The sequence below is a fragment of the Scyliorhinus canicula genome, chromosome 26 (assembly GCF_902713615.1).
Source record: "Scyliorhinus canicula chromosome 26, sScyCan1.1, whole genome shotgun sequence".
In the NCBI taxonomy this organism is placed as follows: Eukaryota; Metazoa; Chordata; class Chondrichthyes; order Carcharhiniformes; family Scyliorhinidae; genus Scyliorhinus; species Scyliorhinus canicula.
This window is the reverse complement of record NC_052171.1, coordinates 15,427,962-15,454,368: the sequence shown is the minus strand read 5'-3', so window position 1 is coordinate 15,454,368 and position 26,407 is coordinate 15,427,962.

Genomic DNA, 26,407 nt, shown 5'->3' with positions numbered 1-26,407 from the left:
CCAGACTTATTCAAACTCAGGGTCGCAACCTGCGGGTGGGTCAGAGAGCGATCGGTCGTGGCGTTTCCGATCACGGGAGAAGCGCTCAACGGCCGCGACTGGCTTTTAGGTTGCCAAGGCCGGCCGTGACATCCAACAGCCGCAGCATTTCGCCTTCCTACATCTGATTGGCACCAAGGTCATCCAGTGGGTGATTAGCTTTCCTAACGTCACATCCGGCGCCCCATTGTTCCGCTGAGCAATAGGAGGAGGAGGAGGCGGGGGCGGTATCTCCAGCGGTGGGATTGTTGGGAGCCCGGGGCCTGTGAAGGACACGGAGAGAGGCCGAGTGAGGTTTGTCTGAGGGGTTGAGAATGGCGGGTCATGATGCTGGCAGTCTGCACCAGTTAACTAGCTTCCATGAGGACTTCAATGCCGACACCATCACAGGGAGGAGGAATTACATGACAGCTGTAGGAACAGGGGATGGCAGCAATTTGCTTGTTCTTCAAATTGAGATCCAAGAAGAAGGCACCAGCAGCAATAACAGAAACTAAATTATGTGTGTTTCTCCTCTGAGACAGGGCAAGTGGAATTTAAGCCCCAGCATGTGAAATCTGTATGAATGTTTGAAACTTCGGCAATCGTGTCACTATAATAGTGTATTAAAGTTATCAGTCTTCACAAATAAACCTCATGGGACGACGTGTGGTGTTTTAAAAAAAGTTATTGCCATCCGCATGCCCCCTCACATGCGGGTCTCACAGTGCACAGAACAAGGCGGACTGCACCTCCTGCCCTCAGCACTCCGTCCCAGTACCGTCTCCTCCTGACGTCAGCGCGCCATCCCAGTACCGTCTCCTCCTGACCTCAACGCACTGGCCCAGAACCATCTCCTCCTGACGTCAACGTGCTGTCCCAGTACCGTCTCCTCCTGACATCAACGCGCTGTCCTAGTACCGTCTCCTCCTGATGTCAACGCACTGGCCCAGAACCATCTCCTCCTGACATCAACGCGCCATCCCAGTACCGTCTCCTCCTGACGTCAACGTGCTGTCCTAGTACCGTCTCCTCCTAAGGTCAACGTGCTGTCCTAGTACCGTCTCCTCCTGACATCAACGCGCCGTCCCAGTACCGTCTCCTCCTGACATCAACGCGCCGTCCCAGTACCGTCTCCTCCTGATGTCAACGTGCTGTCCCAGTACCGTCTCCTCCTGACGTCAACGTGCTGTCCTAGTACCGTCTCCTCCTAAGGTCAACGTGCTGTCCTAGTACCGTCTCCTCCTGCCCTCAGCACGCCGTCCCAGTACTGTCGCCTCCTGATATCAACGCACTGGCCCAGAACCATCGCCTCCTGACATCAACGCACTGTCCTAGTACCGTCTCCTCCTGACGTCAATGTGCTGTCCCAGTACCATCTCCTCCTGATGTCAACGCGCCGTCCCAGTACCGTGTCCTCCTGACGTCAACGCACTGGCCCAGAACCATCTCCTCCTGATGTCAACGCGCCGTCCCAGTACCGTCTCCTCCTGACATCAACGTGTTGGCCCAGTATAGTCTCCTCCTGCCCTCAGCGCGCCATCCCAGTACCGTCTCCTCCTGACGTCAACGCGCCATCCCAGTACCGTCTCCTCCTGATGTCAACGCGCCATCCCAGAACCGTCTCCTCCTGACGTCAACGCGCTGTTCCGGTACCGTCTCCTCCTGACATCAACGCGCTGTCCCAGTACCATCTCCTCCTGCCCTCAGCGCGTCGTCCCAGTACCGTCGCCTCCTGACGTCAACGCGCTGTCCCAGTACCGTCTCCTCCTGCCCTCAGCGCGCCATCCCAGAACCGTCTCCTCCTGACGTCAACGCGCTGTTCCGGTACCGTCTCCTCCTGATATCAACGCGCTGTCCCAGTACCATCTCCTCCTGCCCTCAGCGCGTCATCCCAGTACCGTCGCCTCCTGACGTCAACGTGCTGTCCCAGTACCGTCTCCTCCTGACATCAACGTACTGTCCCAGTACCATCTCCTCCTGCCCTCAGCGCGCCATCCCAGTACCGTCTCCTCCTGACGTCAACGCGCTGTCCCAGTACCGTCTCCTCCTGACATCAACGTACTGTCCCAGTACCATCTCCTCCTGCCCTCAGCGCGCCATCCCAGTACCGTCTCCTCCTGACGTCAACGCACTGTCCCAGTACCGTCTCCTCCTGACGTCAACGTGCTGTCCCACTACCGTCTCCTCCTGACGTCAACGTGCTGTCCCAGTACCGTCTTCTCCTGCCCTCAGCGCGTTGTCCCAGTACCGTCTCCTCCTGACACCAACGTGCTGTCCCAGTACCGTCTCCTCCTGACGTCAGCACGCTGTCCCAGTACTGTCTCCTCCTGACGTCCGCGCGCTGTCCCAGTACCGTCTCCTCCTGACGTCAACGCGCTGTCCCAGTACCGTCTCCTCCTGACGTCAACACGCTGTCCCAGTACCGTCTCCTCCTGACATCAACGCACTGGCCCAGAACAATCTCCTCCTGCCCTCAGCGCGCCATCCCAGTACCGTCTCCTCCTGACATCAACGTACTGTCCCAGAACCATCTCCTCCTGCCCTCAGCGCGCCATCCCAGTACCATCTCCTCCTGCCCTCAGCGCGCCATCCCAGTACCGTCTCCTCCTGACGTCAACGCGCTGTCCCAGTACCGTCTCCTCCTGACGTCAACGCGCTGTCCCAGTACCGTCTCCTCCTGACGTCAACGTGCTGTCCCAGTACCGTATCCTCCTGACATCAACGTACTGTCCCAGTACCGTCTCCTCCTGACGTCAACGCGCTGTCCCAGTACCGTCTCCTCCTGATGTCAACGCGCCGTCCCAATACCGTCTCCTCCTGACGTCAACGCACTGTCCCAGTACCGTCTCCTCCTGACATCAACGTGTTGGCCCAGTATAGTCTCCTCCTGCCCTCAACGCGCCATCCCAGTACCGTCTCCTCCTGATGTCAACGCGCCATCCCAGAACCGTCTCCTCCTGACGTCAACGCGCTATTCCGGTACCGTCTCCTCCTGACATCAACGCGCTGTCCCAGTACCATCTCCTCCTGCCCTCAGCGCGTCGTCCCAGTACCATCGCCTCCTTTCGTCAACGCGCTGTCCCAGTACCGTCTCCTCCTGCCCTCAGCGCGCCATCCCAGAACCGTCTCCTCCTGACGTCAACGCGCCGTTCCGGTACCGTCTCCTCTTGACATCAACGCGCTGTCCCAGTACCATCTCCTCCTGCCCTCAGCGCGTCGTCCCAGTACCGTCGCCTCCTGACGTCAACGTGCTGTCCCAGTACCGTCTCCTCCTGACATCAACGTGCTGTCCCAGTACCGTCTCCTCCTGACATCAACGTACTGTCCCAGTACCATCTCCTCCTGCCCTCAGCGCGCCATCCCAGTACCATCTCCTCCTGACGTCAACGCGCTGTCCCAGTACCGTCTCCTCCTGACATCAACGCACTGGCCCAGTACCATCTCCTCCTGCCCTCAGCGCGCCATCCCAGTACCGTCTCCTCCTGACGTCAACGTGCTGTCCCAGTACCGTCTTCTCCTGACGTCAGCGCGCTGTCCCAGTACCGTCTCCTCCTGACGTCAATGCGCTGTCCTAGTACCGTCTCCTCCTGACACCAACGTGCTGTCCCAGTACCGTCTCCTCCTGACGTCAGCACGCTGTCCCAGTACTGTCTCCTCCTGACGTCAGCATGCTGTCCCAGTACCATCTCCTCCTGCCCTCAGCGCGCCATCCCAGTACCATCTCCTCCTGACATCAACGTACTGTCCCAGAACCATCTCCTCCTGCCCTCAGCGCGCCATCCCAGTACCATCTCCTCCTGCCCTCAGCGCGCCATCCCAGTACCGTCTCCTCCTGACGTCAACGCGCTGTCCCAGTACCGTCTCCTCCTGACGTCAGCGCGCTGTCCCAGTACCGTCTCCTCCTGACATCAACGTACTGTCCCAGAACCATCTCCTCCTGCCCTCAGCGCGCCATCCCAGTACCATCTCCTCCTGCCCTCAGCGCGCCATCCCAGTACCGTCTCCTCCTGACGTCAACGCGCTGTTCCGGTACCGTCTCCTCCTGACATCAACGCGCTGTCCCAGTACCATCTCCTCCTGCCCTCAGCGCGTCATCCCAGTACCGTCTCCTCCTGCCCTCAGCGCGCCATCCCAGTACCGTCTCCTCCTGACGTCAACGCGCTGTCCCAGTACCGTCTCCTCCTGACGTCAGCGCGCTGTCCCAGTACCGTCTCCTCCTGACGTCAACGTGCTGTCCCAGTACCGTCTCCTCCTGACATCAACGTACTGTCCCAGTACCGTCTCCTCCTGCCCTCAGCGCGCCATCCCAGAACCATCTCCTCCTGATGTCAACGCGCCGTCCCAGTACCGTCTCCTCCTGACATCAACGCGCTGTCCCAGTACCATCTCCTCCTGCCCTCAGCGCGTCGTCCCAGTACCGTCGCCTCCTGACGTCAACGCGCTGTCCCAGTACCGTCTCCTCCTGCCCTCAGCGCGCCATCCCAGAACCGTCTCCTCCTGACGTCAACGCGCTGTTCCGGTACCGTCTCCTCCTGACATCAACGCGCTGTCCCAGTACCGTCTCCTCCTGACGTCAACGTGCTGTCCCAGTACCGTCTCCTCCTGACATCAACGTACTGTCCCAGTACCGTCTCCTCCTGCCCTCAGCGCGCCATCCCAGAACCATCTCCTCCTGATGTCAACGCGCCGTCCCAGTACCGTCTCCTCCTGACATCAACGCGCTGTCCCAGTACCATCTCCTCCTGCCCTCAGCGCGTCGTCCCAGTACCGTCGCCTCCTGACGTCAACGTGCTGTCCCAGTACCGTCTCCTCCTGACATCAACGCGCTGTCCTAGTACCGTCTCCTCCTGATGTCAACGCACTGGCCCAGAACCATCTCCTCCTGACATCAACGCGCCATCCCAGTACCGTCTCCTCCTGACGTCAACGTGCTGTCCTAGTACCGTCTCCTCCTAAGGTCAACGTGCTGTCCTAGTACCGTCTCCTCCTGACATCAACGCGCCGTCCCAGTACCGTCTCCTCCTGATGTCAACGTGCTGTCCCAGTACCGTCTCCTCCTGACGTCAACGTGCTGTCCTAGTACCGTCTCCTCCTAAGGTCAACGTGCTGTCCTAGTACCGTCTCCTCCTGCCCTCAGCACGCCGTCCCAGTACTGTCGCCTCCTGATATCAACGCACTGGCCCAGAACCATCGCCTCCTGACATCAACGCACTGTCCTAGTACCGTCTCCTCCTGACGTCAATGTGCTGTCCCAGTACCATCTCCTCCTGATGTCAACGCGCCATCCCAGTACCGTCTCCTCCTGACATCAACGCACTGGCCCAGAACCATCTCCTCCTGATGTCAACGCGCCGTCCCAGTACCGTCTCCTCCTGACATCAACGTGTTGGCCCAGTATAGTCTCCTCCTGCCCTCAGCGCGCCATCCCAGTACCGTCTCCTCCTGACGTCAACGCGCCATCCCAGAACCATCTCCTCCTGACGTCAACGCGCTGTTCCGGTACCGTCTCCTCCTGACATCAACGCGCTGTCCCAGTACCATCTCCTCCTGCCCTCAGCGCGTCGTCCCAGTACCGTCGCCTCCTGACGTCAACGCGCTGTCCCAGTACCGTCTCCTCCTGCCCTCAGCGCGCCATCCCAGAACCGTCTCCTCCTGACGTCAACGCGCTGTTCCGGTACCGTCTCCTCCTGATATCAACGCGCTGTCCCAGTACCATCTCCTCCTGCCCTCAGCGCGTCATCCCAGTACCGTCGCCTCCTGACGTCAACGTGCTGTCCCAGTACCGTCTCCTCCTGACATCAACGTGCTGTCCCAGTACCGTCTCCTCCTGACATCAACGCACTGGCCCAGTACCATCTCCTCCTGCCCTCAGCGCGCCATCCCAGTACCGTCTCCTCCTGACGTCAACGCACTGTCCCAGTACCGTCTCCTCCTGACGTCAACGTGCTGTCCCAGTACCGTCTTCTCCTGCCCTCAGCGCGTTGTCCCAGTACCGTCTCCTCCTGACGTCAGCACGCTGTCCCAGTACCGTCTCCTCCTGACGTCAACGCGCTGTCCCAGTACCGTCTCCTCCTGACGTCAACACGCTGTCCCAGTAACCGTCTCCTCCTACATCAACGTACTGTCCCAGAACCATCTCCTCCCTGCCCTCAGCGCGCCATCCCAGTACCATCTCCTCCTGCCCTCAGCGCGCCATCCCAGTACCGTCTCCTCCTGACGTCAACGCGCTGTCCCAGTACCGTCTCCTCCTGACGTCAGCGCGCTGTCCCAGTACCGTCTCCTCCTGATGTCAACGCGCCGTCCCAGTACCGTCTCCTCCTGACATCAACGTGTTGGCCCAGTATAGTCTCCTCCTGCCCTCAACGCGCCATCCCAGTACCGTCTCCTCCTGATGTCAACGCGCCATCCCAGAACCGTCTCCTCCTGACGTCAACGCGCTATTCCGGTACCGTCTCCTCCTGACATCAACGCGCTGTCCCAGTACCGTCTCCTCCTGCCCTCAGCGCGCCATCCCAGAACCGTCTCCTCCTGACGTCAACGCGCCGTTCCGGTACCGTCTCCTCTTGACATCAACGCGCTGTCCCAGTACCATCTCCTCCTGCCCTCAGCGCGTCGTCCCAGTACCGTCGCCTCCTGACGTCAACGTGCTGTCCCAGTACCGTCTCCTCCTGACATCAACGTACTGTCCCAGTACCATCTCCTCCTGCCCTCAGCGCGCCATCCCAGTACCATCTCCTCCTGACGTCAACGCGCTGTCCCAGTACCGTCTCCTCCTGACATCAACGCACTGGCCCAGTACCATCTCCTCCTGCCCTCAGCGCGCCATCCCAGTACCGTCTCCTCCTGACGTCAACGTGCTGTCCCAGTACCGTCTTCTCCTGCCCTTAGCGCGTCGTCCCAGTACCGTCTCCTCCTGACGTCAATGCGCTGTCCCAGTACCGTCTCCTCCTGACACCAACGTGCTGTCCCAGTACCGTCTTCTCCTGCCCTCAGCGCGTCGTCCCAGTACCGTCTCCTCCTGACGTCAGCACGCTGTCCCAGTACCGTCTCCTCCTGACGTCAGCACGCTGTCCCAGTACTGTCTCCTCCTGACGTCAGCATGCTGTCCCAGTACCGTCTCCTCCTGACGTCAACGCGCTGTCCCAGTACCATCTCCTCCTGCCCTCAGCGCGCCATCCCAGTACCATCTCCTCCTGACATCAACGTACTGTCCCAGAACCATCTCCTCCTGCCCTCAGCGCGCCATCCCAGTACCATCTCCTCCTGCCCTCAGCGCGCCATCCCAGTACCGTCTCCTCCTGACGTCAACGCGCTGTCCCAGTACCGTCTCCTCCTGACGTCAGCGCGCTGTCCCAGTACCGTCTCCTCCTGACATCAACGTACTGTCCCAGAACCATCTCCTCCTGCCTCAGCACGCCATCCAGTACATCCCTCCTGCCCTCAGCGCGCCATCCCAGTACCGTCTCCTCCTGACGTCAACGCGCTGTCCCAGTACCGTCTCCTCCTGACGTCAGCGCGCTGTCCCAGTACCGTCTCCTCCTGACGTCAACGTGCTGTCCCAGTACCGTCTCCTCCTGACGTCAACGCACTGTCCCAGTACCGTCTCCTCCTGACGTCAACGCACTGGCCCAGAACCATCTCCTCCTGATGTCAACGCGCCGTCCCAGTACCGTCTCCTCCTGACATCAACGTGTTGGCCCAGTATAGTCTCCTCCTGCCCTCAGCGCGCCATCCCAGTACCGTCTCCTCCTGACGTCAACGCGCCATCCCAGAACCGTCTCCTCCTGACGTCAACGCGCTGTTCCGGTACCATCTCCTCCTGCCCTCAGCGTGCCGTCCCAGTACCGTCTCCTCCTGACGTCAACACGCTGTCCCAGTACCGTCTCCTCCGGCCCTCAGTGCGCCGTCCCAGTACCGTCTCCTCCTGCCCTCAGCGCGCCGTCCCAGTACCGTCTCCTCCTGCCCTCAGCGCGCCGTCCCAGTACCGTCTCCTCCTGATGTCAACATGCTGTCCCAGTACCGTCTCCTCCTGATGTCAACGCACTGGCCCAGAACCATCTCCTCCTGCCCTCAGCGCGCCGTCCCAGTACCGTCTCCTCCTGACGTCAACACGCTGTCCCAGTACCGTCTCCTCCTGATGTCAGCGCGCTGTCCTAGTACCGTCGCCTCCTGACGTCAATGCGCTGTCCTAGCACCATCCCATCCTGACATCAACACGCTGTCCTAGTACCGTCGCCTCCTGACGTCAACGCGCTGGCCAGTACCGTCTCCTCCTGACATCAACGCACTGGCCCAGTACCATCTCCTCTTGCCCTCAGCGCGCCATCCCAGTACCGTCTCCTCCTGACGTCAACGTGCTGTCCCAGTACCGTCTTCTCCTGCCCTCAGCGCGTCGTCCCAGTACCGTCTCCTCCTGACGTCAATGCGCTGTCCCAGTACAGTCTCCTCCTGAAACCAACGTGCTGTCCCACTACCGTCTCCTCCTGACGTCAGCACGCTGTCTCAGTACCGTCTCCTCCTGACGTCAGCGCGCCGTCCCAGTACCGTCTCCTCCTGATGTCAACATGCTGTCCCAGTACCGTCTCCTCCTGATGTCAACGCACTGGCCCAGAACCATCTCCTCCGGCCCTCAGTGCGCCGTCCCAGTACCGTCTCCTCCTGATGTCAACGCGCTGGTCCAGTACCGTCTTCTCCTGACGTCATTGTGCTGGCCCAGGAGCGTCTCCTCCTAACGTCAATGCGCTGTCCTAGCACCATCCCATCCTGACATCAACACGCTGTCCTAGTACCGTCGCCTCCTGACGTCAATGCGCTGTCCCAGTACCGTCTCCTCCTGACACCAACGTGCTGTCCCAGTACCGTCTCCTCCTGACGTCAGCACGCTGTCCCAGTAGTGTCTCCTCCTGACGTCAGCGCGCTGTCCCAGTACCGACTCCTCCTGACATCAACGCACTGGCCCAGAACCATCTCCTCCTGCCCTCAGCGCGCCATCCCAGTACCGTCTCCTCCTGACATCAACGTACTGTCCCAGAACCATCTCCTCCTGCCCTCAGCGCGCCATCCCAGTACCATCTCCTCCTGCCCTCAGCGCGCCATCCCAGTACCGTCTCCTCCTGATGTCAACGCGCTGTCCCAGTACCGTCTCCTCCTGACGTCAGCGCGCTGTCCCAGTATCGTCTCCTCCTGCCCTCAGCGCGCCATCCCAGTACCGTCTCCTCCTGACGTCAACGCGCTGTCCCAGTACCGTCTCCTCCTGACATCAACGTACTGGCCCAGTACCATCTCCTCCTGCCCTCAGCGCGCCATCCCAGTACCATCTCCTCCTGCCCTCAGCGCGCCATCCCAGTACCGTCTCCTCCTGACGTCAACGTGCTGTCCCAGTACCGTCTCCTCCTGCCCTCAGCGCGTCGTCCCAGTACCGTCGCCTCCTGACGTCAATGCGCTGTCCCAGTACCGTCTCCTCCTGCCCTCAGCACGCTGTCCCAGTACCGTCTCCTCCTGACATCAATGTGCTGTCCCAGTACCGTCTCCTCCTGACGTCAACGCACTGGCCCAGTACCGTCTCCTCCTGACATCAATGCATTGTCCCAGTACCGTCTCCTCCTGCCCTCAGCGCGCCGTCCCGGTACCGTCTCCTCCTGACGTCAACGCACTGGCCCAGTATCTTCTCCTCCTGACGTCAACGCACTGGCCCAGAACCATCTCCTCCTGCCCTCAGCGTGCCGTCCCAGTACCGTCTCCTCCTGACGTCAACACGCTGTCCCAGTACCGTCTCCTCCGGCCCTCAGTGCGCCGTCCCAGTACCGTCTCCTCCTGCCCTCAGCGCGCCGTCCCAGTACCGTCTCCTCCTGCCCTCAGCGCGCCGTCCCAGTACCGTCTCCTCCTGATGTCAACATGCTGTCCCAGTACCGTCTCCTCCTGATGTCAACGCACTGGCCCAGAACCATCTCCTCCTGCCTCAGCGCGCCGTCCCAGTACCGTCTCCTCCTGACGTCAACACGCTGTCCCAGTACCGTCTCCTCCTGATGTCAACGCGCTGGTCCAGTACCGTCTTCTCCTGACGTCATTGTGCTGGCCCAGGAGCGTCTCCTCCTAACGTCAATGCGCTGTCCTAGCACCATCCCATCCTGACATCAACACGCTGTCCTAGTACCGTCGCCTCCTGACGTCAACGCGCTGTCCAGTACCGTCTCCTCCTGACGTCAACGCGCTGTCCCAGTACCGTCTCCTCCTGACGTCAACGTGCTGTCCCAGTACCGTCTCCTCCTGACGTCAACGCGCCGTCCCAGTACCGTCTCCTCCTGACGTCAACGCACTGTCCCAGAACCATCTCCTCCTGACGCCAACGTGCTGTCCTAGTACCGTCTCCTCCTGTCATCAACGCGCTGTCCTAGTACCGTCTCCTCCTGATGTCAACGCACTGGCCCAGAACCATCTCCTCCTGACATCAACGCGCCGTCCCAGTACCGTCTCCTCCTGACGTCAACGTGCTGTCCTAGTACCGTCTCCTCCTAAGGTCAACGTGCTGTCCTAGTACCGTCTCCTCCTGCCCTCAGCACGCCGTCCCAGTACTGTCGCCTCCTGACAGCAACGTGCCGTCCCAGTACTGTCTCCTCCTGATATCAACGCACTGGCCCAGAACCATCGCCTCCTGACATCAACGCACTGTCCTAGTACCGTCTCCTCCTGATGTCAACGCACTGTCCTAGTACCATCTCCTCCTGATGTCAACGCGCCGTCCCAATACCGTCTCCTCCTGACGTCAACGCACTGTCCCAGTACCGTCTCCTCCTGACGTCAACGCACTGGCCCAGAACCATCTCCTCCTGATGTCAACGCGCCGTCCCAGTACCGTCTCCTCCTGACATCAACGTGTTGGCCCAGTATAGTCTCCTCCTGCCCTCAGCGCGCCATCCCAGTACCGTCTCCTCCTGACGTCAACGCGCCATCCCAGAACCGTCTCCTCCTGACGTCAACGCGCCGTCCCAGTACCGTCTCCTCCTGACATCAACGTGTTGGCCCAGTATAGTCTCCTCCTGCCCTCAGCGCGTCGTCCCAGTACCGTCGCCTCCTGACGTCAACGTACTGTCCCAGTACCGTTTCCTCCTGCCCTCAGCGCGCCATCCCAGAACCGTCTCCTCCTGACGTCAATGCGCTGTTCCGGTACCGTCTCCTCCTGACGTCAATGCGCTGTCCCAGTACCATCTCCTCCTGCCCTCAGCGCGCCATCCCAGTACCGTCTCCTCCTGACGTCAACGCGCTGTCCCAGTACCGTCTCCTCCTGACATCAACGTGCTGTCCCAGTACCGTCTTCTCCTGCCCTCAGCGCGTCGTCCCAGTACCGTCTCCTCCTGACGTCAATGCGCTGTCCCAGTACAGTCTCCTCCTGACACCAACGTGCTGTCCCACTACCGTCTCCTCCTGACGTCAGCACGCTGTCTCAGTACCGTCTCCTCCTGACGTCAGCGCGCTGTCCCAGTACCGTCTCCTCCTGACGTCAACGCGCTGTCCCAGTACCGTCTCCTCCTGACGTCAACACGCTGTCCCAGTACCGTCTCCTCCTGACATCAACGCACTGGCCCAGAACCATCTCCTCCTGCCCTCAGCGCGCCATCCCAGTACCGTCTCCTCTTGACATCAACGTACTGTCCCAGAACCATCTCCTCCTGCCCTCAGTGCACCATCCCAGTACCATTTCCTCCTGCCCTCAGCGCGCCATCCCAGTACCGTCTCCTCCTGACGTCAACGTGCTGTCCCAGTACCGTCTCCTCCTGCCCTCAGCGCGCTGTCCCAGTACCATCTCCTCCTGACGTCAATGCGCTGTCCCAGTACCGTCTCCTCCTGACACCAACGTGCTGTCCCAGTACCGTCTCCTCCTGACGTCAGCACGCTGTCCCAGTACCGTCTCCTCCTGACGTCAACGCGCTGTCCCAGTACCGTCTCCTCCTGACGTCAGCGCGCTGTCCCAGTACCGTCTCCCCCTGACGTCAACGCGCTGTCCCAGTACCGTCTCCTCCTGACATCACCGTACTGGCCCAGTACCATCTCCTCCAGCCCTCAGCGCGCCATCCCAGTACCATCTCCTCCTGCCCTCAGCGCGCCATCCCAGTACCGTCTCCTCCTGACGTCAGCACACTGTCCCAGTACCGTTTCCTCCTGACGTCAACGCGCTGTCCCAGTACCGTCTCCTCCTGACATCAATGCGTTGTCCCAGTACCGTCTCCTCCTGACATCAATGCGTTGTCCCAGTACCGTCTCCCCCTGACATCAATGCGTTGTCCCAGTACCGTCTCCTCCTGCCCTCAGCGCGCCGTCCCGGTACCGTCTCCTCCTGACGTCAACGCGCTGGCCCAGTATCTTCTCCTCCTGACGTCAACGCACTGGCCCAGAACGATCTCCTCCTGCCCTCAGCGCGCCGTCCCAGTACCGTCTCCTCCTGACGTCAACACGCTGTCCCAGTACCGTCTCCTCCTGACGTCAACACGCTGTCCCAGTACCACCTCCTCCTGATGTCAATGCGCTGTCCCAGTACCGTCTCCTCCTGACATCAACGCGTTGTCCCAGTACCGTCTCCTCCTGACGTCAACGCACTGGCCCAGAACCATCTCCTCCTGATGTCAACGCGCAGGTCCAGTACCGTCTCCTCCTGACATCAACGCGTTGTCCCAGCACCGTCTCCTCCTGAAGTCAATGCGCTGGTCCAGTACCGTCTTCTCCTGACGTCAATGTGCTGGCCCAGGAGCGTCTCCTCCTAACGTCAATGCGCTGTCCTAGCACCATCCCATCCTGACATCAACGCGCTGTCCCAGTACCGTCTCCTCCTGACGTCAGCGCGCTGTCCCAGTACCGTCTCCTCCTGACGTCAACGTGCTGTCCCAGTACCGTCTCCTGCTGACGTCAACGTGCTGTCCCAGTACCGTCTCCTCCTGACGTCAACGTGCTGTCCCAGTACCGTCTCCTCCTTACGTCAACGCACTGGCCCAGAACCATCTCCTCCTTCTCTCAGCGAGCCGTCCCAGTACCATCTCCTCCGGCCCTCAGTGCGCCGTCCCAGTACCGTCTCCTCCTGCCCTCAGCACGCCGTCCCAGTACCGTCTCCTCCTGACGTCAACGCACTGGCCCAGAACCATGTCCTCCTGACGTCAACGCGCTGGCCCAGAACCATCTCCTCCTGCCCTCAGCGAGCCGTCCCAGTACCGTCTCCTCCTGACGTCAACGCGCTGTCCCAGTACCATCTCCTCCTGCCCTCAGTGCGCCGTCCCAGTACCGTCTCCTCCTGACGTCAACACGCTGTCCCAGTACCGTCTCCTCCTGACGTCAACGCACTGGCCCAGAACCATGTCCTCCTGACGTCAACGCGCTGTCCTAGTACCGTCTCCTCCTGACATCAACGCACTGGTCCAGGACCGTCTCCTCCTAACGTCAATGCGCTGTCCTAGTACCATTGCATCCTGACATCAACACGCTGTCCTAGTACCATCGCATCCTGACATCAACGCGCTGTCCCAGTACCGTCGTCTCCTGACGTCAACGCGCTGGCCAGTACCGTCTCCTCCTGACGTCAACGCGCTGTCCTAGTACTGTCTCCTCCTGACGTCAACGCGCTGTCCCAGTACCATCTCCTCCTGCCCTCAGCGCACCGTCCCAGTACCGTCTCCTCCTGACATCAACGTGCTGTCCCAGTACCGTCTCCTCCTGATGTCAACGTGCTGTCCCAGTACCGTCTCCTCCTGCCCTCAGCACGCCGTCCCAGTACCGTCTCCTCCTGCCCTCAGCGCGCCGTCCCAGTACCGTCTCCTCCTGACGTCAACGCACTGGCACAGAACCATCTCCTCCTGCCCTCAGCGCGCCGTCCCAGTACCGTCTCCTCCTGACATCAACGTGCTGTCCCAGTACCGTCTCCTCCTGACGTCAACGTGCTGTCCCAGTACCGTCTCCTCCTGATGTCAACGTGCTGTCCCAGTACCGTCTCCTCCTGACGTCAACACGCTGTCCCAGTACCACCTCCTCCTGATGTCAACGCACTGGCCCAGAACCATCTCCTCCTGCCCTCAGCGCGCCGTCCCAGTACTGTCTCCTCCTGACGTCAACGCGCTGGTCCAGTACCGTCTTCTCCTGACAGCAACGTGCTGTCCCAGTACCGTCGCCTCCTGAAGTCAACGCGCTGTCCCAGTACCGTCTCCTCCTAACGTCAATGCGCTGTCCTAGTACCATCGCATCCTGACATCAACACGCTGTCCTAGTACCATCGCCTCCTGACGTCAATGCATTGTCCCAGTACCGTCTCCTCCTGACAGCAACGTGCTGTCCCAGTACCGTCTCCTCCTGATGTCAATGTGCTGGCCAGTACCGTCTCCTCCTAACATCAACGCGTTGTCCCAGTACCGTCTCCTCCTGACGTCAACGCGCTGCCCAGTACCATCTCCTCCTGATGTCAACGTGCTGGCCAGTACCGTCTCCTCCTGACGTCAACGCGCTGCCCAGTACCATCTCCTCCTGATGTCAACGTGCTGGCCAGTACCGTCTCCTCCTGACATCAACGCGTTGTCCCAGTACCGTCTCCTCCTGACATCAACGCGTTGTCCCAGTACCGTCTCCTCCTGACATCAACGCATTGTCCCAGTACCGTCTCCTCCTGACATCAACGTGCTGTCCCAGTACCGTCTCCTCCTGCCCTCAGCGCGCCGTCCCAGTACCGTCTCCTCCTGACGTCAACGCACTGGCCCAGAACCATCTCCTCCTGACGTCAACGCACTGGCCCAGAACCATCTCCTCCTGACGTCAACGCACTGGCCCAGAACCATCTCCTCCTGCCCTCAGCGCGCCGTCCCAGTACCGTCTCCTCCTGACGTCAATGCGTTGGCCCAGTACCGTCTCCTCCTGACATCAACGCACTGGCCCAGAACCATCTCCTCCTGAAGTCAACGTGCTGTCCCAGTACCGTCGCCTCCTAACGTCAACGTGCTGTCCCAGTACCGTCGCCTCCTAACGTCAACGCGCTGGACCAGTACCGTCTCCTCCTGACATCAATGCGCCGTCCCAGTACCGTCTCCTCCTGACGTCAATGCGTTGGCCCAGTACCGTCTCCTCCTGACATCAACGCACTGGCCCAGAACCATCTCCTCCTGAAGTCAACGTGCTGTCCCAGTACCGTCGCCTCCTAACGTCAACGTGCTGTCCCAGTACCGTCGCCTCCTAACGTCAACGCGCTGGACCAGTACCGTCTCCTCCTGACATCAATGCGCTGTCCCAGTACCGTCTCCTCCTGATGTCAACGTGCTGTCCCAGTACCATCTCCTCCTGACAGCAACGTGCTGTCCCAGTACCGTCTCCTCCTGACATCAATGCGCTGTCCCAGTACCGTCTCCTCCTGACATCAACGCGCCTTCCCAGTACCGTCTCCTCCTGACATCAACGTGCTGTACCAGTACTGACCTCCTGACATCAATGTGCTGTCCCAGTACCGTTGCCTCCTGACATCAACGTGCTGTCCCAGTACCGTCTCCTCCTGACGTCAGCGCCCTGTCCCAGTACCGTCTCCTCCTGACATCAACGTTCTGTCCCAGTACCGTCTCCTCCTGACGTCAATGCGCTGGCCCAGTACCGTCTCCTCCTGACATCAACGTTCTGTCCCAGTACCGTCTCATCCTGATGTCAACGTGCTGGCCAGTACCGTCTCCTCCTGACATCAACGCGTTGTCCCAGTACCGTCTCCTCCTGACATCAATGCGCTGTCCCAGTACCGTCTCCTCCTGACATCAACGTGCTGTCCCAGTACCGTCTCCTCCTGACATTAACGTGCTGTCCCAGTCCCGTCTCCTCCTGACATCAACGTGCTGTCCCAGTCCCGTCTCCTCCTGACATCAACGTGCTGTCCCAGTACCGTATCCTCCTGACGTCAATGCGCTGGCCCAGTACCGTCTCCTCCTGATGTCAACGTGCTGTCCCAGTCCCGTCTCCTCCTGACATCAACGTGCTGTCCCAGTACCATCTCCTCCTGACATTAACGTACTGGCCAGTACTGTCTCCTCCTAACGTCAATGCACTGTCCCAGGACCAAGTTTTTTTTTAAAAACATTCGAGTTTTCCCACAAGAAGTGGCAGCGGAAAACAGGCCACACACCCGGCCTGTATACTGACATCACATAATCCATGCTTCGACCGTGAAATCACTGAGGAGGTATTCTTCCAATTTGTAGCTGCCAGCAAACAAGCAACATGAGTGTGTGAAGAACTGAAGATTGATCAGATTGCATCACGGAAGAGAGGGCCAGAGACTCAAACAGGCCAGGATCTCACAACTGAATCTGCTGGAGAGAGAGCTTCTCAGTAGAGTCCACGGCAGGACAAAGCAGCACTGCTGAGAGCTCTGGAGCCTCTAATGAACAATCCATGAAGAAGAAGCGGATATTGGGAACAAAGCAGTATAAAGATTATTTCTCAAGGATTGGATTGGTTTGGATTGGATTTGTTTATTGTCACGTGTACCGAGGTACAATGAAAAGTATTTTTCTGCAAGCAGCTCAACAGATCATTCAGTACATGGGAAGAAAAGGGGGTTAAACAAAATTCAAGAAAATACATAATAGGGCAACACAAGATATACAATGTAACTACGATCGGAGTTTGGCATCGGATGAAGCATACAGGGTGTAATGTTAATGAGGTCAGTCAATAAGAGGGTAATTTAGGAGTCTGGTGACAGAGGGGAAAATCTTTTTTGAGTCTGTTCGTGCATGTTCTCAGACTTCTGTATCTCCTGTCCGATGGAAGAAGTCGGAAAAATGAGTAAGCCGGGTGGTAGGGATCCTTGATTATGCTGCCTGTTTTCTCCAGGTGTGGAGGTGTGGATGGAGTCCATGGATGGGAGGCAGGTTTGCGTGATGGACTGGGCGGTATTCACGACTCTCTGAAGTTCCTTGCGGTCCTGGGCCGAGCAGTTGCCATACCAGGCTGTGATGCAGCCTGGTAGGATGCTTTCTGTAAAAGTTGGTAAGGGTGAATGTGGACATGCCAAATTTCCTTAGTTTCCTGAGGAAGTATAGGCGCTGTTGTGCTTTCTTGGTGATAGCGTCGACGTGAGAGTACCAGGACAGATTTTTGGTGATGTGAACCCCCAGGAATTTGAAACTGCTCACCATCTCCACCTCGGCCCCGTTGATGCTGACAGGGGGGTGTACAGTACTTGCTTCCTGAAGTCAATGACCAGCTCTTTAGTTTTGCTGGCATTGAGGGAGAGATTGTTGTCGTTACACCACTCCACTAGGTTCTCTATCTCCCTCCTGTATTCTGACTCGTCGTTATTCGAGATCCGGCCCACTATGGTCGTCTTGTCAACAAACTTGTAGATGGAGTCACATTACAGGTAAGCCAAAAGATGGGTCGCAAAGTTCAGACAGCGTGATCCCATAGGATGGCCAGTTGGTAAAAATGGGTCCCTGGCAAAAAGGTTTCAAAAACACTTATGTATGACACTCACTATCTCACCTGAGGAATAGCTCCTTTGGAAAGATGGTGAAGGGCTAGTACCACCAATTGAACCTCTCCCAAATATTGGTTTGTACCAATTTATAGTGATTGATTGATACAATTAGCTCCGAATCCTATTATTATCGTATAATGTGCATTTCACAAGGATGCCAACATCCTGGTTAGCACTGCTGCCTCATAGCACCATGGACACGGGTTTGATTCCGGCTTTGGGTGAATGTTTGGAGTGTGCCCGTTCCCCCCGTGTCTGCGTGGGTTTCCTCCGGGTGCTCTGGTTTCCTCCCACAGTTGTGCAGGGTAGATGGCTTAGCCATGAAAAATTGTCCATGTGCAAAGATGTAGCACGGTAGCATGGTGGTTAGCATAAATGGTCCAGGGTCCAGGGTCCCAGGTTCGATTCCCGGCTGGGTCACTGTCTGTTCGGAGTCTGCACGTCCTCCCTGTGTGTGCGTGGGTTTCCTCCGGGTGCTCCGGTTTCCTCCCACAGTCCAAAGATGTGCGGGTTAGGTGGATTGGCCATGCTAAATTGCCCGTAGTGTCCTAAAAAGTAAGGTTAAGGGGTGGGGGGTTGTTGGGTTACGGGTATGGGTGGATACGTGGGTTTGAGTAGGGTGATCATGGCTCGGCACAACATCGAGGGCCAAAGGGCCTGTTCTGTGCTGTACTGTTCTATGTTCTATGTGCAGGTTAGGTAGAGTTACGGTGATAGGGTGGGGGAGTGGACCTCAGACAGGGTGCTCTTTTGGAGGATCGGTGCAGACCTGATGGGCCGAATGGCCTCCTTCTGCACTGGAGGAATTCTATGGATTCCTCCCCAAATTGCTGATGGAGAAGGAGAAGGCTGCATGAAATCTGGTCTCAATTTATATGGTACTCAGGTTAAATAGATTGAAAAGGCACAGTCTGTGTCAAAACAGATTCAAAACCATTCACTCTGAACACATGGCAAAAGGTTTATGTGTGCCAATACTCGACAGGAAGGCGGAGATAGTTATCTTGGCATCACTTAACAGTACCAATTTCCCTCAAAATAGGCCACAGGATGGTTGATGCTGCAAATAGAGAAACGGTTCACGGGTGTACTGGGAATTACTGCTCTAAGGTCTGAACTGATGCACATTTTGAAAACAGCGTACAATCTGCGTCCAACCCATGCTATAATTGCCGTGGAATGCTTGATGCTCAAAAGGAACATGTTTAATTCCCCTGCCCCAGGATTCCTCACTGCAAAGAACACTAACTTCACTAAACCTTTCCCCCATCCCCCAAACCATCTACATCTCAACTATAAATCACAGGAGAAACAAGTTCACAATTTATCCAATTTGAAGATTTATTTGACAATTCCTTTGCTCCCCAGAGTGTAATCCATCAGGAACAGAGCGAGGGGAGTTCAATATTGTAACCGTGGCTCCCAGCAGCCACCACCCCCTTCTCCACCCCCCCCCCCCCCCCCCCCTTCGGCTCGTAACTTGTTACAGGAAGGGATAGAATTGTTGGGCAAAGCCTATTCAGGTGAAAGGAATTAAAATCACAAAGTTTTCTCTCTTCCTTCCTCGCAAACCTTTCATCCAGTGGCCGATTTATTCAACCGTATTTTCACTGGCTGGCCTCTGTGCACGTCACATGTTGTCCTGACTCACGCGAGGTAGGCTCTTGGCTCTTGGGCCCCTGGCGCCATTGCTTGCAGGCCTTGATCTGTGAACAAATCCAGTGTGAACGTCTATTGTGAATGAGAAGCGTAGTCACTCATGGGACACTCCCAAGATTTGAGTACAGCACCTGAGCTGAGGCTTAGGTGCGGACATTTCCAGACGATAATATGTCAAACAGGTGCCATGGCAAACCTGTCGACTACCTGAGCTACCATCTCAATTGTCTGATTCAGAACCTTGTTCAGAGTCACTCGCGAACTCCCCGGCAGATTGGAACACATTTACTCAGGTTTGGTACATATCATCTGCAATTTGTCAGCGTCCCAAGGCTCTGAATGCTGACTCAAGGGACTCAAGTGGGCAGCACGGTAGCATAGTGGTTAGCACAGTTGCTTCACAGCTCCAGGTTCCCAGGTTCGATTTCCGGCTTGGGTCACTGTCTGTGCGGAGTCTGCTCGTTCTCCCCGTATCTGCGTGGGTTTCCTCCAGGTTTCCTCCCACAGTCCAAAGATATGCGGGTTAGGTGGATTGGCCATACTAAACTGCTATTAGTGTCCAAAAAGCTTACGACATTTTTTTACGAGGTTACGGGGATGGGGCAGAGGTGTGGGCTTGAGTAGGGTGTTCTTTCCAAAGGCCGATGCAGACTCAATGGGCCGAATGGCCTCCTTCTGCACTGTACATTCTATGATTCTATGACTAAACTTGCGTCTGGGTTGACTCCATGTGTTGGCCGCTTGTCTGATAACATCAGGCAACAAATCACTCCAATTCCAATGGGTGCGGTGGACGGGTAATAAATTCTGGGCTGAAGTTAAGAAGAGAGCTCAGGGATGTGCGAAGAAGATTAAAAGGGGTAGAACATAGAACATACAGTGCAGAAGGAGGCCATTGGGCTCATCGAGTCTGCACCAACCCACTTAAACCCATAACCCAATAACCCCTCCTAACCATTTTTGGACACTAAGGGAAATTGAGCATGGCCAATCCACATAACCTGCACGTCTTTGGACTGTGGAAGGAAACTGGAGCACCCAGAGGAAACCCACGCAGACACGGGGAGAACATTCAGACTCCGCACAGACAATGACCCAACGGGGAATCAAACCTGGGACCCTGGCGCTGTGAAGCCACAGTGTTATCTACTTGTGCTACCGTGCTGCCCACTAGGTTCTGGAGGAGGGTTTCAAAGGAGGAAAACGAGGCGGCAAGACAGAGATGTTCAGGGAGTGAGTTCCAGAGTCCGCAGGTTAGGTAGCTGAAGGCTCTCAAACAAACTAAGGGGGAGATGGGAGGGAATAGTGTGTGAGAGCTGGGACATAGGGCTGGAGGAGGGAATTGGAAGGTGGGTGACCGCACTGGGAAGTGGCACCTGTCAGAATGGGAGAACTTGGGAGCCTTGGAGTTCATTGAACTGTTGGAGAAGCAATGGGCATGAAGGGTGACCCTTGGGCTCGGGTAACACCCAATGGATGCAGTGGCTTTTATGTGTCAAGAGTGGCCAACAATGCTTGCATAAACTACGACGTGGAGTTGCCGAGGATCACCTGAGGAAGGAGCAGTGCTCCGAAAGCTAGTGATTTGAAACAAACCTGTTGGACTTTAACCTGGTGTTGTAAGACTTCTTACTGTGCATAAACTACAACTTAGCTCTTGCTCCTTCGCCTGCTCTGCCTTCCGTGCTCACTCATTATGCCCCCTCCCCACCCCCATCAAAGATTTGGGGTTCAGAGTGTGGAAAATCACAAACACTTGGCTCACCACTGTGGTGCACCACACAGTACTGCACCATGGTGAGTGTAATGATATGTAAACTGACATGAAACCAAGGGGTCAATCAGAACACCCGGCTGTGACACAACCACTAGAGGGCACTACACAACTCATTATAAAGCCAGACACATTCTCGACCCTCGCTCTCACTCCAGGCAGGGAGGATTAACACCAGAATAGTTTAGATCTCAGGCTGGGTTACCACATGTGGCCCAGTTGTACAGCTAGTCATTGTCACTGAGTTACTGGAGTTAGATCAGCAGAGTGTCAAACTCATTTATCTAGGTGTTGTTACTGGATAAATCCTTTCAACTTACCTCAAGGACTGGAGTGTCTTTCAACGTCGTCTATGGTCAGTCGCAACTTATGTTAATCAAACAGCATAACATAACAGCTAGTGGGCCAGTATCCTTGTGCGAATAGTTGCCGGTACATGCGGCTTCCCACCGATATGATGACAAAGGTAATATCCCATCCGCTAAACAGCTGAGACTGGCTAAGATGTTGGTGTTCAAACTTCCGACCTTCTGGTCTCTATTGCTCGGTCCCTCCTCAATGAGCAGTCCCCTTACCCACTGAACCACTGACCGTAATTTCAGAAAGTACTAATCCAAAGCCAGCACCTACCCTTGCTTCTTGCAGGACTCTGGAAACAGCACGGAGGTGGAAAATACTCAGAGCGCTACTTGTAATAATGTTCAACATCAGTTTACCGTTGAAGTCAAGCTAAGAGCAAAGTAAATTGGATACATATCAAAATCTGCTTGACAATCTTGTTGAGAACTACATACCATAAAAATTGTAATCTTGTCTTCGGCGTGACGTTATGGCAATTTATCATTTCCTTCAGCCCTGCTGATGAACATAACATTTTATGCTGTTGTGCATCGACATCAATGGTCTCATTGTCTCAATGAAATATATTTTTTCAATCAACATCATGCGTACGACTTGCAGACTCGAAAAGGACACATGACACCTGCTCGTGGAATTGGGATCCTGGATCAGCGGTGAAGTAAGCCTGAAAGGAAGAGCACCCGAGCTGTTTCGACAATACCAGCATGGCACGCTGCGCACAAATGTTGTTCATCGGCAGCACACAAACATCAGTCCATCACACGAACCTGCCTCCCATCCATTGACTCCATTTACACCTCCCGCTGCCTGGGGAAAGCAGGCAGCAGAATCAAAGACCCCTCCCACCCAGCTTACTCACTCTTCCAACTTCTTCCATCGGGCAGGAGATACAGAAGTCTGAGAACACGCACGAACAGACTCAAAAACAACTTCTTCCCCATTGTTACCAGACTCCTAAATGACCCTCTTATGGACTGACCTCATTAACACTACACCCTGTATGCTTCATCCGATGCCGTTGCTTATGTACTTACATTGTATACCTTGCGTTGCCGGATTATGTATTTTCTTTTATTCCCTTTTCTTCCCATGTACTTAATGATCTGTTGAGCTGCTCGCAGAAAAATACTTTTCACTGCACCTCGGTACATGTGACAATAAACAAATCCAATCCAATCCACTGTCTCAATTGCTGCTCACCACCTGGGAACTAAATTCAGGTAGTTCAGTGCCCGACGACTCCAGCGTCACTCCCAACTCCCGTGAAACCTCATCCGGGTAGCCACTCTTGACACTCGAGATTCAGCATGGGCTCAGTAACTGTGTAGTGTCGCAGGACATTGGACTGGAGGGCAACACTGTTCTCATTTAATTTACAGCCGCGCACACGGGCGCATGCAAACATTGTAGAATTGGCAAATTTGCCTTATTTGAAGTCTCCCACCGATATGAAGGCAAGGGGTAATAATATCTCATCCAGGTCAGCTGAAACTCCAGACCTCCTAGCCTCTATTGCTGCTTGCCCACTGAACTACTGGCCTTAATATCAAGACAGTTACGCATCAACGCTTGGAGTCACTCCACAGAATGAGGCAAAAATAATTCTGTCGGCAGGGAAGGTGAAGGGCAGAATGGCCTCGTTCTGTCTTGTAAAGTCCTACGGAGTCACTTGGTGCAGTACGAAGGAGCTTTGGTAGGAGACCCAGTTGCTGATTACCTCTTTCCAATTGGCAAACAGATGCCTGCAGTGGCGAGGGGGAAAAAATATTTTTTAACATAATTGAGCAGGTTGACAGGTTTGGAGCATTTCAGAAGCTGATTTTCTGCTTCGAGTCGAAGCAGTGCCTCGCGTGAGAACGTTTTTTTGTCCCCTGATATCTGCCGTGGCTTCAAACATCTGTACTGTTAATTAACATGTTGCCCTGATGACAGCATTTCACCACTGGCGTCGGACCATTCAAGAGACATGCCGCATGTTCGCAATTTACTTATTGACAGAACTCAAATAACATTTCAGAATTTTGAAAAAAAAATTCAGTCCCCTGAGTTCCAAACCATTGCAAAGTGTGGAGCCATTTCCTCTCATTGAAACCACAACAGATATGCAACCTGCATATTTGACGAGTGGACAAGCACTGAAGCTTCTGCTGGGGTTACAGGGACGCAGATGGACGTCTGCATGTTGCGGCTGAATTACCTGTTCAGTTCCCTCAAAACGAGTTCCCTGCTCCACAGTATTCCCTGGGGGACAACCTACAATATTTTTGTTTGAGCCAACAGAAGGCAGCTTGAGGCCCAAAAGGCAGGCAAATTGCAGAATATGCCGTCTGCCAAATGCAATCTTCAACAAATACATAGCCAGGTTATAATGAGATAAGTAGTTCTGAGCACACATGTTCCCCCGCTCCTTCCCTCCCCAATTGGTTTGCCCCAATGCCAGCTGAACATATCTACCTCTGTCAACTCCCAGCCTGGTGTTCTCTGCTGAGGAGCCCTGTTAAGTTAGATCAGGAAAAGATGGTGGACATTGTAGGAGAAGCTTTACTCTTCACCAGACTTGAGCTGCGAATGCTTGACAGGGAAGTGCCGAGAGAACCTTTTCATACCTTTGACATGTGGATCTCAGCCGTGCCATGCAACATTCTTCAATTGGTCAAGGTAACGTGCCTTGCCCTGATCAGGACCAACCCCTGGAGCGCGAGCCAATGGAGTAACGATTCAGATCAGCCGTGATGGAACTGAGCGGCTGAACAGGCTAGAGGGGCTGAATGGCCTGCTCCTGTTCCTATCTTCCCAGTTACGGAGGATCCCGCGCCTTTGGGGCAGCAGGGTAGCATGGTGGTTAGCATAAATGCTTCACAGCTCCAGGGTCCCAGGTTCGATTCCCGGCTGGGTCACTGTCTGTGTGGAGTCTGCACGTCCTCCCCCTGTGTGCGTGGGTTTCCTCCGGGTGCTCCGGTTTCCTCCCACAGTCCAAAGATGTGCGGGTTAGGTGGATTGGCCATGCTAAATTGCCCGTAGTGTCCTAATAAAAGTAAGGTTAAGGGGGCGGTTGTTGGGTTACGGGTATAGGGTGGATACGTGGGTTTGAGTAGGGTGATCATGGCTCGGCACAACATTGAGGGCCGAAGGGCCTGTTCTGTGCTGTACTGTTCTATGTTCTATGTTCTTAAACGAATATAAGTGGTGAGCATCATGCAGCCGGGGGGGGGGGGGGGGGGCACGTGTGGCTCATCTGCGTTCTGAGTGTAGCCCCCCTCCCCCCCACAATCACCCCCACCGAGACATCTTGCTGACTGTTGTCCACGCGCAGGGTTGCCACATTTGGTGGATTTCTTACCACCATGACTATGATACGATCACAAAGCAAGGGCAAGTGATGTGAGATGCCAAGCTGATTGCGCACAACATTGGCTGTCGGAGCCGTGTGTTAGCTCTTGTGTCTAATGTGTTAATATTTATTTTGATTTTACCATTTGACATTGATGATAGTTCTATTCAATCAGATAAATGATTGAGCATTTTCAACAACTCGTTACCAAATATCTGGTGTGTATTACATCTATTTAATCTTGTTGATTAGGTCACAGTTGGGAAACAAGTTTGATTGCAGTCTTACAGCCCAATGACTAGATCTGGGTTCCCCACCATCGATTTTGATCGTCAATTCTCAAAAAACGGTTGAAAAAGCATCAACAGATTTTGATCTTAAGAGCTGAACAGCAGAAGAACAGGATCTCACTGCAAATGCGCTCAAACCAACCATGCATGATCCTTATACTTCTCAAATGGATTATATTTTAAATGACTCTTGTGTAATAAGGTCCATTAATAGCTTACCTCCGTCATCTACTTTCATCAAATGCGGAAATCTTTCAGGATAATGTGCTCGGAAAACTCAGCTGCAGTGTAATTTGTCGGAAGTGAACAAATTATTTTTTCTTAACCCAGGGCTGGTTTAGCTCACTGGGCTAAATCGCTGGCTTTTAAAGCAGACCAAGCAAGCCAGCAGCATGGTTCAATTCCCGTACCAGCCTCCCTGGACAGGCGCCGGAATGTGGCGACTAGGGGCTTTTCACAGTAACTTCATTGAAGCCTACTCGTTACAATAAGCAATTTTCAATGACTGGTGCATCTGCCAAGACTAACCATTCCCCATATACTTTACGCCTCATTCAGTGTGACATTAAAAACTCGCACTGCGGCAAGACAGGCACTTCCGGATTGAAGAGGAACTTTTCCATTGAATGAAGTCCGCACTTAAAGAAGCCTTTTGAAGCACATTTCAAATAACCTAGCCTTCTCGATCCTCAGCATCTCCTGTGCAAAGAAGAGCGCCTTGCCAAGAATTCAGTCACAAACAGTAAACCTTTCAGGCAGTAGCAATGTTGTCAATTACAAATGTGTTGCCACTGAAGGGACCTTGTCAGTGTACTGTACGATTACTCACCGGTTACTCAATCGTTATGGGCGCAATTGTCCCATTTTGACTCAAAGTGCTCCCGTCAGCAGGGAATCTGGGCTGTTTCCCGCTGGCACTAGGAACAAAGCCGACGTGCCATCAATTGGCACTTCGAAAGCTTTATTTAGCAGAGAATTGTTTTTTTTTCTGCACTTGAGAGAGACAGGGCCTGCTCCGATCTCAGAATACTGTTGCAGTCTGCCCTCCCCCCCCCCCCCCCCCCCCCCCCCGAATCACAGGCAAGGTTCCCCCCCCCCTTCAAATCACTGGCAAGGCCCAACCCCCGAAGTGAGCAACACCCCCGTCATGGGCTTGCCAAATGCAACCCCCCCATTCAGCCCCCACCCCATTCTCAGTCCCCCACTTCAGGCCCCACGCCTTGGCAGCGCCAACCTGGCAACTTGGACTCTGGGGGGGGGGGCAAGGAATGTGAGTACCCTCTCTACGCTTGCCTCCATGGTGCAGAGAGAGAGTCGTTCAAAGGAACTGGGAGTTGGGGGAGGAGGAAGAGGGGGACTTGGGCTGAGCTGGAGGGGCTTTCCCAGGATCGGAGTCATTGAGCAGATCTTTCCATCTGTAGCCTTGAAAATCATCAAACTTTCTTTCAGCTTGTCCAGGTCAGCGATCTGTGAGAAGAAAGTGAAAGTCT